Source organism: Cyclopterus lumpus, chromosome 24, assembly GCF_009769545.1.
Source record: "Cyclopterus lumpus isolate fCycLum1 chromosome 24, fCycLum1.pri, whole genome shotgun sequence".
Taxonomy (NCBI): domain Eukaryota; kingdom Metazoa; phylum Chordata; class Actinopteri; order Perciformes; family Cyclopteridae; genus Cyclopterus; species Cyclopterus lumpus.
In genome coordinates, this window is record NC_046989.1 from 19,817,504 (window position 1) to 19,829,710 (window position 12,207).

General features: G+C 44.4%; 1 protein-coding gene across 2 annotated transcripts in view; it reads left to right on the plus strand.

The window, feature by feature from the left end:
• The first annotated feature begins 6,125 nt into the window (after positions 1-6,125).
• Positions 6,126-12,207, plus strand: part of LOC117727188 (forkhead box protein N3-like) — a 58,847-nt gene continuing 52,765 nt past the window's right edge. The window contains exon 1 of one of the 2 annotated variants that reach the window (XM_034527309.1): positions 6,126-6,605. The gene's annotated coding sequence lies outside the window, so the exon portion shown is untranslated. The remainder of the gene's footprint in view (positions 6,606-12,207) is intronic. The other variant, XM_034527308.1, reaches the window with a different exon arrangement.

The window sequence follows — 12,207 nt, forward strand, 5'->3', positions numbered from 1 at the left end:
TGTGTGTCGATGTAAATGTTATTCACAGCCGTTTATTCCCAGCAAACACCGCAATATGATTCTCATCAGTCAGATGATTCCCTAAACGTTTTCCTTTTGTTTTAAGCACGTTTTTTTCTTCTTTGCGTTGCGGCGGCTCGGCTATGAGCAACAGAAGTCCTCCGAACCACGCTGAGCTCCAGCCTGCTGTGCTCATTTCATGGTATCTGTCAGAGAGATCCCAAACTTCCATACTTTCCAGGTCTGTATCACTGTGCATCACAGACTGTAGACCCAATTCTTAACTCTCTCTAAATCCCATAGTCTCTAATGTCTTTTATCTTATGGCGTGAGGGTATTTGAGGAGGTAGGTAGACTCCTGAGCAGCCAGGGATGTTGTCACAAGAGGTGCACATACTGCTCTGCAGGAGGTTCACTGTTGATCTGGCTGTTTCGCTGAGGATATGTCTGTATTGCTGATCGCTGCAAAGCCCACAGATAGTTGAGTGGTCAGGTCCCATGTTGCAGTAGAGCAACATGCAGCGTATGCCCCTACTGCACCATTCATTTGCTGCACTTTTTTAAGGGCAATGTGGTTGCTCAGTGGTTAGATATCATCTGATAGAACTTTACTTTGTACATACAGACAACACCACAGTGATGTCCGTGTTCAGTATTATAACTTTAGAACTAACTCTTTCACAGTAGTGTGTTTTCCCTTCCTGAAAGTTAACAATTTGGTTGCCTGAAAATGTCTTGGTCAGCGTTCCATTGTACTAAGCTCCGCCCTCTTGTGTCCATGGAAGTACACAAACCAGTGGGTGACTGCACGGTGACGACGTCCACATATTCTACACAGCCTATGTATGAGATGCCCTGGGCCCGTGGAGTGGTGCCCTGGTGGCTGTGCCTGTGTGTTTGTACCAGGATGTATTATTTTAAGTGACAAACATCACATGTGTAATTTAAGGCACAATTCAGATTGACTAACGTACATATCGTTTTCCGAAATAAAGTTCCATGGGGGACACAAGAAAGGGAGGGACTTCCTCTTTGCCTGCCCAATGTTAAGTTTCTATTTGATCACGTGATGCGACAATAACATATTTTGAAAAAAGCAGCCATTCTGGAGGTAACATTAGGAAAGCAAGCTAGATATAACATGAGTCCTTAATCATCGTAGCGGTAGTTGGGCTGATGTGTTCGATATCATTTTCCAGTACACATACATTATGCTCGGCTGAGGTAAACGACCGTCATAATAGCTTCAACGTGGCCCATCATAACTAGCTTACGCCGCTGCCTGAACTGCTCAGTCAGTGTAAAAGCATTAACTAAATGGATCATGTTAGCAAAGATCAATTTCCCCATCAGTGCTTACTGCAGCGTCTGGTTGCAATTTTATGTCGAAAATGACAGTTTTTCAACTTCATGCTCTCTCCCTGCTTTTGGTCCATTTTACTGCTCTCACTTTGCCCCGCAGGAATGGCAACTGGTTTCGAGGTGCTGCAAGATTGCCTCAGATAATGCAATGCTCTCAGGCGGAGCACAGGTGTGTGTGTGTGTGTGTGTAGGCCTGCCTGGCGGCCTCTGAGGGGAATGTTTCTGCCCAGAGATACAAACTGATCCTCCCAAAAGTCCAACAGCGAGCCCAGACAAGCCTAAAACAGCCAGCTGCCAAATAAACCCTCCGGAGGTTTTGCTGTGATTATTGGACCCCGATACAAATCATCCTCTCTGAAACGTCCATTTGCGCTGATTTCTTTATTATGTGCCGGAAATAGGTGTTAATTGGTAGAAGTGCCAATGAAGCAACATGGTCAAAATACTAATTTACTAATCCTAACTTTGTTCTCAAAAGCTTGGCACTGATCAAGTTTATCTGCACATCCCCATGAAACATTAGTCCTGAAGGCTTTCTGACGTAGGACGAGTTGGTTAACTCCTGAAGCTGGCGAGCTCTGAGTACTTGGATTTACTCCCCTCTGGCTTTGCATCGTTTCAGTGTGAAATGTTGTGTGTGTGAAATGTTGTTCTTTGTAAAATGTTGTGTTTTGTGAGATGTTTTTGTGTTTGTGAAATGTTGTGTGTTGTTAAGTGTTGTTTTGTGTTTTGTGAAACGTCATCTTTTGACAATACGTTAACACGGTTTATTATACCATCGACTGTTTCATGAATGTCTAAATATAATATAAGCTACCAGAGTTTATTAGCTTCCCTCAAAGGTCAGCACTGTTTTGACAGTCTACTATTAGTCAATAACGGCTATTGTGTTTTTCTTGGATTCACTTCACCCTCACACAAGTGTATCTCCTGAAATAAATAGATGTTGCCTTGAAATGTGTCCATTTTAATTTTTGGATAAATTATTTTGCAAAAAGAAAAGAGTCTGTTTTGCACTGCATCTGCATCATATAAAACAAACTTCTCCCTGCTTCCTGCTTATTTTGGTCAGGAAAAAAAAGTTCCCCTGTGATTGTAGAATTATAAATTCCTGGCAGGACTAGACAGCCAGCGGCTTGGAGTCAGCATACAGAGAGCTCCAGCCTAGCCAGCTGCTGAGAGCTGCCATCCCCAGGAACAGAGACCTTGGCAGGGGACAGTGTTGAGACATACTGGGTCCCCTCCTCCAGCCTGGAGCCCTGTGAGTTCTGCTCAGTGGAGGAGAGGAGAGCGCCCGGCCCAACAGGAGGCTTTGCTTGTCGGGGCCCTGAGCGTGTTGAGTGTGTACTTGTCGGCGTGCGTACCTTCTCGTGTCAGTTGGTCTGCACCAGTGTGCGCGGTGTCGTGCTCATGTGTGCGAGCGCAGCACCAACTCCAGCTGCAGCAAGATTTATAATGTCGCACACATGTGTGAGTGTGAATGTGGATTCTGTCGCCCACTGGGCCTCACACACATTTCAAAATAAACGGCTCCCACCGAGGATTACTATCGATCCGTGTGGCTCTCAGCTGCATTTGGAGAGAGAGAGAGACACAGACAGTGTACACAACTTCTCTCTCTCTCTCTCTCTCGCTCTCCCTTTCTCACTCTTAGTGAGGAATGTTATGTGTCTGCAGAAAAAGTGTTAGGGATGATTTGGAAACACAGTCCACTAAAGTGTTACAATGACAAACCACTGTCGCTGTTTCAGACATATGAGACAAAGTGTGTGTGTGTGTGTGTGTGTGTGCGTGTGTGTGCGTGTGTGTGTGCGTGTGTGTGTGTGTGTGTGTGTGAGGATGAGAGGGAATGGTAAATGGAGACAGGGAGACTGTAACACCCCCCTCTCACTTATTTCCCTCACTGAGGTGAATTGAAACTCTTTTGCTTGTCAGACTTGAGAGGGAGACGCGGTGAGAAAAAAAAGAGACAGAAAAGCGGAGAAACACACATGGAGGGAGAGCACAGAGAGAGGAATTACAGAGTCTGTTTGATTGACAGCCAATAGGCCTGCCTGGTTCCTGTCACACACATGATTGCTGACCCACCCCTCTGCCCGGCTGAGGCCTCTGGGTAGACAGGTCAAGATGGCAACCCCATTTGAAGAATGAAGGATCATGAATGGGTGGACGCCTCCCAGGCCACTCACTGTCTCTGGCCTGTGCACATGTGTGTGTGCGTATTGCATGCATACATGAGAATGTTAGATTCAGCATTTCACCCCGTTACGCTGAGCCTTAATCTCGAACTCTTAATCCTACCAGAAATCCCACAGCAGTTCATTTGTTTTAGCATGTCCTGAACCCTGGTGACATGACTAGAACACCCAACTGTTGTCATTAAAGTTCAACTCATGTTTGACATAAAAGACGTCGGTCATGCAGGCAACCTCTGGTTCTGCAGAGTGAAGCCAATGCGATTGCATTCGTTGCAACCTTGTGAAAAATGAATGCAACCAGTTCCCGAGTAGTACTAGTCCCTAGTTTGGTTTAAATCAGGCATGAGGTTCATGTCAGATATTACACTCAACTCTTCACCCTCAAAGCCAAATCTGTAACATCTGCAGCCACACCTGGGCTCATACCAGCTCACATGTGGTCGCCTGGCACCGGAACACAGCAGCAAACAGCCTGACTTTGATTTTACGGAGGTAAACAGCTTAACAAATTACTGGTTTTGTTGCCACCCTAAACAATTGCCAGATATGTCTGAGCTTAACCGTGCTACCTTGACTCTTTGACTCCCTCTCTGTTGTCCATCTTCTCTCTTTATTCCTCCTCTCCTCTCCTCTACGCTGTTTTTTGGGGGCTCAGAGATAAGATCTCCCTCAATGGCAAACTTTTGGAGACATCTTAATGATCCCCACTGTCACTTCAGCTTAATGCAGGCCTCTGGGCTCTCAGTACACACACACACACACACACACACACACACACACACACACACACACACACACACACACTCCCAATAATAACAGGGGCAGGGAGAGGCAGTCTGGATTCGAGGACTCGTAAACACACTTCTCTCTCCCAACAATTCTCTTTGATCTTTATCAAACAAAACAGTTTCCTTGGTGTATTTTGTGCTTCCATCTCTCAACTTGAACAAGCTGCGGTGCACTTTTTCCCACTTCGATTTCCCCACCCATAAATAAAATGAGAGCACATTTGGATTTCCTGACTGTGGGACTTTAGGCCCTTCACTGCCACGTCTGTCAGATCCATTCATTCAGAAGTGTGCAGGCAAGTTTCTGCTTAACAGTTTTTTGGGGCAACATGTTTACATCTCAAAACAGTTCATTTGCATATCTCAATAAATTAGGTTTATTTTTAGCAGACAAGCAGTACTAGAGTTTGTGAAGGAATTACATGGATCATGAGAGCACCTTTTACCCCAAACAACATTCAGCAAAGTCCTTTCTCTAAAGCTGTGCAGCGATACTCTGGTTGTTTCTCTAAGAATGAGTTCAAGCTTTCCTGTTAAGGGTTACCACTTCCTGTGTTCGAGGGGGAACACATCAAGTTCTTCAGTTTCAGGATCCCATGGTCCATAATGATCTGATCTCTGTCTCCCATAGGCGGGCAGTCGCTATGGCAACCCGATGACGCTCTGAGGAAAGACGGGAGGGAGAACGGAGGGAGGTGTAGGGAGATGAGGAAGAAGGTAGCTGCACCAAAGATTAGAAATACTTGAGTAGATGACTCACTCGGTTAAAATACAACATGCTGTCTGATATTACTCACAGTTGCAGTCTTTGCTTGTGCTTCACACATACATTCAGTTTAGAAACTATTTTGGAAGCGGGTGAAGGGGAGCCCTATGCATTTGTGTGTGTGTGTGTGTGTCGGTGAGGCTGACCTGGGATAGATTTTAACTCACAATATAAAGGAAGTGGTTTTAAAGGGGGCTTGACCCTGACTTCAACACAGACAACGTTAAAATAATGAGTAAACTATCTGAACAAATGGGTCAGACAGAGCTCAGACTGATCATGTGCAGAGGACATGTCCCCTCCATCCTCCATTTATAATGGCTCCTACATCCTTGCATGTCTCTCTGCCTCTGCTTCTGCCCTGCTGTTGCCATAGCGACCACTCGGCTACAGACTCAAAACAACTTACTGACAAAAACCTACATTTTACCTTTGGATGTTAACAGCTCCATATATGAGCCTAAAATGGATAGAACAGCAGCTATATGTGGCAATAGATGGATTAGTCCATAGCAATCAGATTTCTACAGTCTGCAAATGTTTTGCCTTGATGCATTTGGCAATTATGTTTGTGGTATCTGGAAAGTGATGTGCTTCCACTGTATAATTAGCATGCACTAAAAACACACTAATAAGGCTAAAGCATTTGATGTGATATTAGTTTTTTCATTAGTTTGCTGTATTGGATTTGGGTGGTAGGAGAGTGTGTTTTTTTTGTGATCCTCCACTATTATATTCTCTTCGATTCCATTTTTTATTTTTTGGGTGATCTTTAAAAAGAAAATTCGATTAAATACAGCTTATATAGTTTTGATTTGTATTTATTATGGTTAGAAATAGCAATATAAGCAATAATGCCGCAAACATGTGTGAATCGTCGTGTCAAAACTCTAGACGATCTTTGTTTGTATCTTCCGTATAGAGTGGCATTCTTTCAGTGACGGGACTGGCGCTAGGACCCAGGGCGGGCGCCGGGGGAAGTCCTCTGCTGCTGGCGGGGCAAAGCAGAGCACACAGAAACACACACGTCCACGCACACAAGCATACACGAACACACACTTATACACACTCTCCGAGCTCTTCTCCGACAGAGGAGAGAGAGCGCGAGCGCAGAGAGAGAGAGAGAGAGAGAGATAAACAGAGAGAGAGAGAGAGATAAACAGAGGGAGAGAGAGAGAGACTATAGGAACGCGGCGGCTTGTGTGTGCGTGCGTGCGTGCGTTCGCGCGTGTGTGAAGGTACGCTCGCTCGGTGGTAGAAACGACTGGCGGGGCGGATATGGAGGGGTTCGGGAAAAACGCTGGGAACTGACCGAGCACCGAGACGAAGAGAGGGACAGAGAGAGAGAGAGAGAGAGATAAAGAACGGACGGACATCACGGAAGGAAGGAAGGAAGGAAAGGAGGAGAGGAGAGGAGGAGAGATAGAAGTCTGACAGAGGAGCGGAAGACTGTGAAGAACGGGCTCGTCTGGAACACAGAAGGATCCTAAGGTGACTTTATGGGGCTTTCGTGGCTGTACGCAGGTCCGACAGAGCTGTGCGTGAGTGTCCGTGTGTGCGTGTGTGTTGACATGTGCTGCATGGCTCGGCACTTAAAGGGAAGAGTGGAGGTGTGTATGTGTGTGAGGGGTGGACACATGTATGTGTAACAGCCTATATATATATACAACTGTTTGTGTGTGTGTGTGTGTGTGTGTGTGTTTTAGGGTTGTTTTTCCACACGCTATAAAGGGGCCAAAGTGTGTAAGTGAGCTGAGCTGACCGCTGTAAACTGGAGTGAAGGGATCAAAAGGAGTGGGTACTTTTAAGGGAACAGCGTTCCAATACACACACACACACGCACACACTCAAACACAGGTAGGTTACTTGAAGTTGAGCTAGAGGAATGGCTTGAGTAACATAACTCTTTTAGGAGTCCATTTTTAACCCCTTTCCTTTACTGTGCGTGTGTGTGCGCGTGTGCATGTGTGTGTGTGAGCAGAGTTTTCGGTGCAGCAGGTAACACACACAGTCTTCGGTTGGAGGTTGCAAAAGCAGCACAGAAGGGATCTTTTAGTTTTCTTTGTTGACACTGAATGATGCTGGATAGGCGCATCAGCTTCTCGTGTGTGTGCACGAGTGTGTGCGTGTGTGTGCATGTGTGTGCCATATACGGCAAACAGGTTGAGGGGAGGCAGATCTGATCAGACGCACAGCAACAGAGGAGAGCAGTGGCACAGGCTGAGCAGCAGCACATTGGATTACACACACACACACACACACACACACACACACACACACACACACACACACACGCACACACGTGCGTGCGCTCTGTGGCCAGCGGAACAGCTGGGAGAAATGTTTGTGTGTGTCAGTGCCTGAAAGCGCTTCACATAATGCGTCTGTCTGCCTTTGCACGTGCAGGACTGTTTGCTTTTAAGAGAGAGAGAGAGAGAGAGAGAGAGAGACTACCCCCACCTGACTCCCCTCTGAAGACAGGAGGTGGAGTGGGTTAAGGGGAGGCTGGAGGGAGGAAGAGCGATCAGATGACCGAGAATAAGGCAGATGAGAAGATTAATCCAGCAGTTAGGGATGAGACACAGAGGAAGGAGAGGATGATGGAGATTTTTGGACAGCAGTAGGAAGATTAGGAGGAGGAGGAGATGGAAAGAAAGTGGAGGAGACGGAGTGAAGAAGACAGGGGCCGACATGCTCTCTCTACGAGTGCTCGCAGTGCCGCTCATTCATAATTCACCTCCATGCCAAACGTTCATTCACATATTGACCCCCCATGGCTGCGCTCAATGGAGTTCTCGCCCCTCCACCTCTCCCAGTCTCTCAATGGACACCCCTGCGGTGTGACGTTCAGTTAGCCCGCTTCTTTTTCACTTTAGAGACAGCTGAGGTTCTCAGAAGAAGCTTTGCGCTGTTTTCACCCGTTATGGCTCTTTTGGCGCCAAGACTTTTCCTCCAGTTGGAGGCTCTGATGTGAGATTGACTTGTTTAAATTGAATATTGAATTCAGACTCGGCCCTAGACACAGATAATCGGTATGGATGACTCCGTGGGTTAGTGCTCTGAGAACAACTGATGTTAGTCTGATTCCCTGAAGACAGCCACAACAGTCCATAATGGATCTATAATTCATGTGTGGATGAATTGAGTAGTCTGTGTTTAGAATAAAAGCATTGACGCCAGCGCATGAATTATTCAACGTAAATACTCAAAAATGGCTCTTTTAATATTTCTGACTGTATTAACCGGGCCTTGAGCTACACCATAACCAACTACTGTGCTGTTGTCAGCTGGGGCCCATGAACCATATTTAAAATGTTTAAAGTTTAAAATGCAAAGTCTGAAAGGTAAACACTACAGAAGTACAGTTTATCCACAAAAGTACATAATTTACAGAAGTTTTGGTCGTATCTGTCAGATGGACTTGGTAGCATAGTTACTCAATGAGAAGAGGACATAGAAGGTACAGTGTTGACATCTCTGCGTGTCACTGCTAAAAGGGTCAATGTGTTGTTATGAGGTCATGTATAACGAGTTCCCACAGCTGCCGTGATGTAAAGATACAGTATCTATAGTATAAGAGTGAGATACAGCGTCTGTACATGCAGAGTGAGATACAGTGTCTATACATGTAGTCAGAAACAGCGTCTATACAGACAGTGAGACACAGCTTCTAGACATACAGAGTGAGATACAGTGTCTATCCATTCAAAGTGAGATACAGCATCTATACAGAGTGAGATACAGCTTCTATACAGAGTGAGATGCAGCATCTATACAGAGTGAGATGCAGCGTCTATACAGAGTGAGATGCAGCGTCTAGACAGAGTGAGATACACCATATATACAGAGTGAGATGCAGCATCTATACAGAGTGAGATGCAGCGTCTGTACAGAGTGAGATGCAGCGTCTATACAGAGTGAGATGTAGCGTCTATACAGAGTGAGATGCAGTGTCTATACAGAGTGAGATGCAGCGTATATACAAAGTGAGATGCAGCGTCTATACAGAGTGAGATGCAGCGTATATACAGAGTGAGATGCAACGTCTATACAGAGTGAGATACAGCTTCTATACAGAGTGAGATGCAGAGTCTATCCATTCAAAGTGAGATACTGCGTCAATACAGAGTGAGATACAGCATCTAGACATGTAGAGTGAGATACAGCGTCTATACATTCAAAGTGAGATATGGCGTCACTACAGAGTGAGATACGGCATCTAGACATGTAGAGTGAGATACAGCGTCTATACATTCAAAGTGAGATACAGCTTCAATACAGAGTGAGATACAGCATCTAGACATGCAGAGTGAGATACTGCATGTAGACATGCAGAGTGAGATACAGCGTCTATACATTCAAAGTGAGATACAGCGTCAATACAGAGTGAGATACAGCATCTAGACATGCAGAGTGAGATACAGCGACTATACATTCAAAGTGAGATACAGCGTCAATACAGAGTGAGATACAGCATCTAGACATGCAGAGTGAGATACAGCATATATACAGAGGGAGATACAGCATATATACAGAGGGAGATGCAGCATATATACAGGGAGATGCAGCATATATACAGAGTGAGATACAGCATCTATACAGAGGGAGATACACCATCTATACAGAGGGAGATACAGCATCTATACAGAGTGAGATACACCATATATACAGAGTGAGATACAGCATCTATACAGAGTGAGATACAGCATCTATACAGAGGGAGATACAGCATCTATACAGAGGGAGATACAGCATCTATACAGAGGGAGATACAGCATATATACAGGGTGAGATACAGCATATATACAGAGTGAGATACAGCATATATACAGAGTGAGATACAGCATCTATACAGAGGGAGATACAGCATCTATACAGAGTGAGATACAGCATCTATACAGAGGGAGATACAGCATCTATACAGAGGGAGATACAGCATCTATACAGAGGGAGATACAGCATATATACAGGGTGAGATACAGCATCTATACATGCAGATTGAGGCACTTCTGTCTCAGCACAGTGAGTTGTGGTGCTGCCACTGTCGTTCAAGGGTTTGTTTCCCAGTGGAACCAAGTCTACTAAATATAGTTAAACTAATTAAAGGCATAGTCCACCCCCCTAAAGAGAAAGATTATTGAAGCAACTTCATTCATTAACCCTTAATTTATTGGTCAAGGAAAACTTGACTAAAGATCGCTCCAAAATAGGAGCATCCCAGGCTTTTATTAGGTGACTTTTTGTGAGCCTTGCCTTTCACTAATCTGGCTAGCTTGTCTACTTGTAACAAAAGAAGCTGATCGATGAAGAAGGCTCTTTTAACAATACCTTTCTTCTAAAAAGTGTGTAAAATATCTTTCAGTAACTCAACAGAATGAGTGGCTGGAGAAATATCAGATAATTAATAGAGCTTAATGCCAATGTGATTTTTAATCATCGGTTTGGACTGAAATGTATGCATTGTAACTTAAAGGTGTAATGTGTGCACCGGGAGTCACAGCGGGATATCGTCGGTACATAAATGGGTGTGAATGGATGAAAGGCATGTAGTGTTAAAGCGCCACGTTCATGTACCATTTTGAGATGTGAGTCGGAGGTCTGGAACCAGTGGTCATTCAGCAGTAAACATGCTAGCATATTAGCTTGTTAGCGGGAGAACTAGCTGGACTATCTCATGTGACCCTCACCTTAGAGGTCGTTTAGCATTGCGCCGGTTCCCTCGATGTAAAAGACAACGGGATGGGTTTCCTCTGGATTTCGGATTATTTCGGATTATTGTTTACAAATTGTAGAGGTTTTATTCAGCAAGATAATCTTAAAAAATGAGCACTTTTATGATTTCTAAAAGGTATTCACCCTTTTAGAAATCCTAAATGTGTTCATCAGCAAAAATGAAACGCTAATTTAAGGTTATAAACAAACTACACCATGGTCACATGACTTCCCGTCACCGCCACTAAGTCAAAGGCAGACTGGTGTTCAGTGTGATGACGCTTTGTAGTCTCATTTAGACACTTGTAGTATTTTGAAAAACACTTTCAAATCTCTTCAGATTGTGTAACCACAGACCTTATTTCAGACTTCTCACCAAAAATACATCCATAAAACACATTGACTTCCAGATGAGGGAACCGGGCGTTCTTTAGAACTCCTCCTGCAGTGCTCTATAGTGCCCCCTGTGGGACATGCAACAAAGGTACTCTACTGGAATCAAACCAAAGACGTTTTATGTTATTTTATATTATTACCCACTAGGCCAGGATGCTCCCCAAAAGTGTTTATTTTATCAGTGTTTATTTTATGCATAACTACTGCATGATGACTCCAAATGTCTAATATTTAACCTTTACATGAGCTGCATTTGAAGAACCAGTGACGCCCTCAAATCCCCAAGTTATTTCCAAGCTTACTATACTCCCTGAGACCTGTGTTGACGTTTTAAACATTTTCATTTTCGAGCTGGGTGGAAATTGTAGGATTAGGAAATGTAACAAAAACCAGGGTTTATCTTTGATCCCATTGCTTTACTATTGACTTGACTTTTGGATCCACAATGCAATAGTTTCAGTACAAAACAGTTTGATTGTGCTGCACAGAAGAAACCTTTCCAATGTGATGTTGCTTTGCCACTCTGTTTCTCTTTTTTACAGACAGGAGAGTAATTGGTTAATGGCTGAGTTTTCATAGTATTAATTTTCTTTGATTTGTTGGTAGGTGACCTTTGTCTTTCATGTCCGAGTTCATGTGTTAAAACAACGGCAGAGTTAAAAGCAAGGTCATAAATCACAGTGGAAACTCATCCGGCCTAAGTGGCCAAAATGGCTCTGAAGAATAAGGCTCCTCTGTATCCCCCAGGTTCTAATTGTCTTCAATAGGCCTCCTGCTGATGTGAAATGGACTCATTGTCCACAGTGATGGGCAGCACCTCTGCTCAATTAGCCTCTCTCTACTGGTCGTGCTGAGCTATTGCTCATACACACACACACACACACTCGCACATTTACACACGCACGCTATCACGCAGAGAAAGACGTCAGCAGGTGTAAAAATAGATTTAATAAATGGGGGGAAAAAGTGTTTTATGTTTACAAGG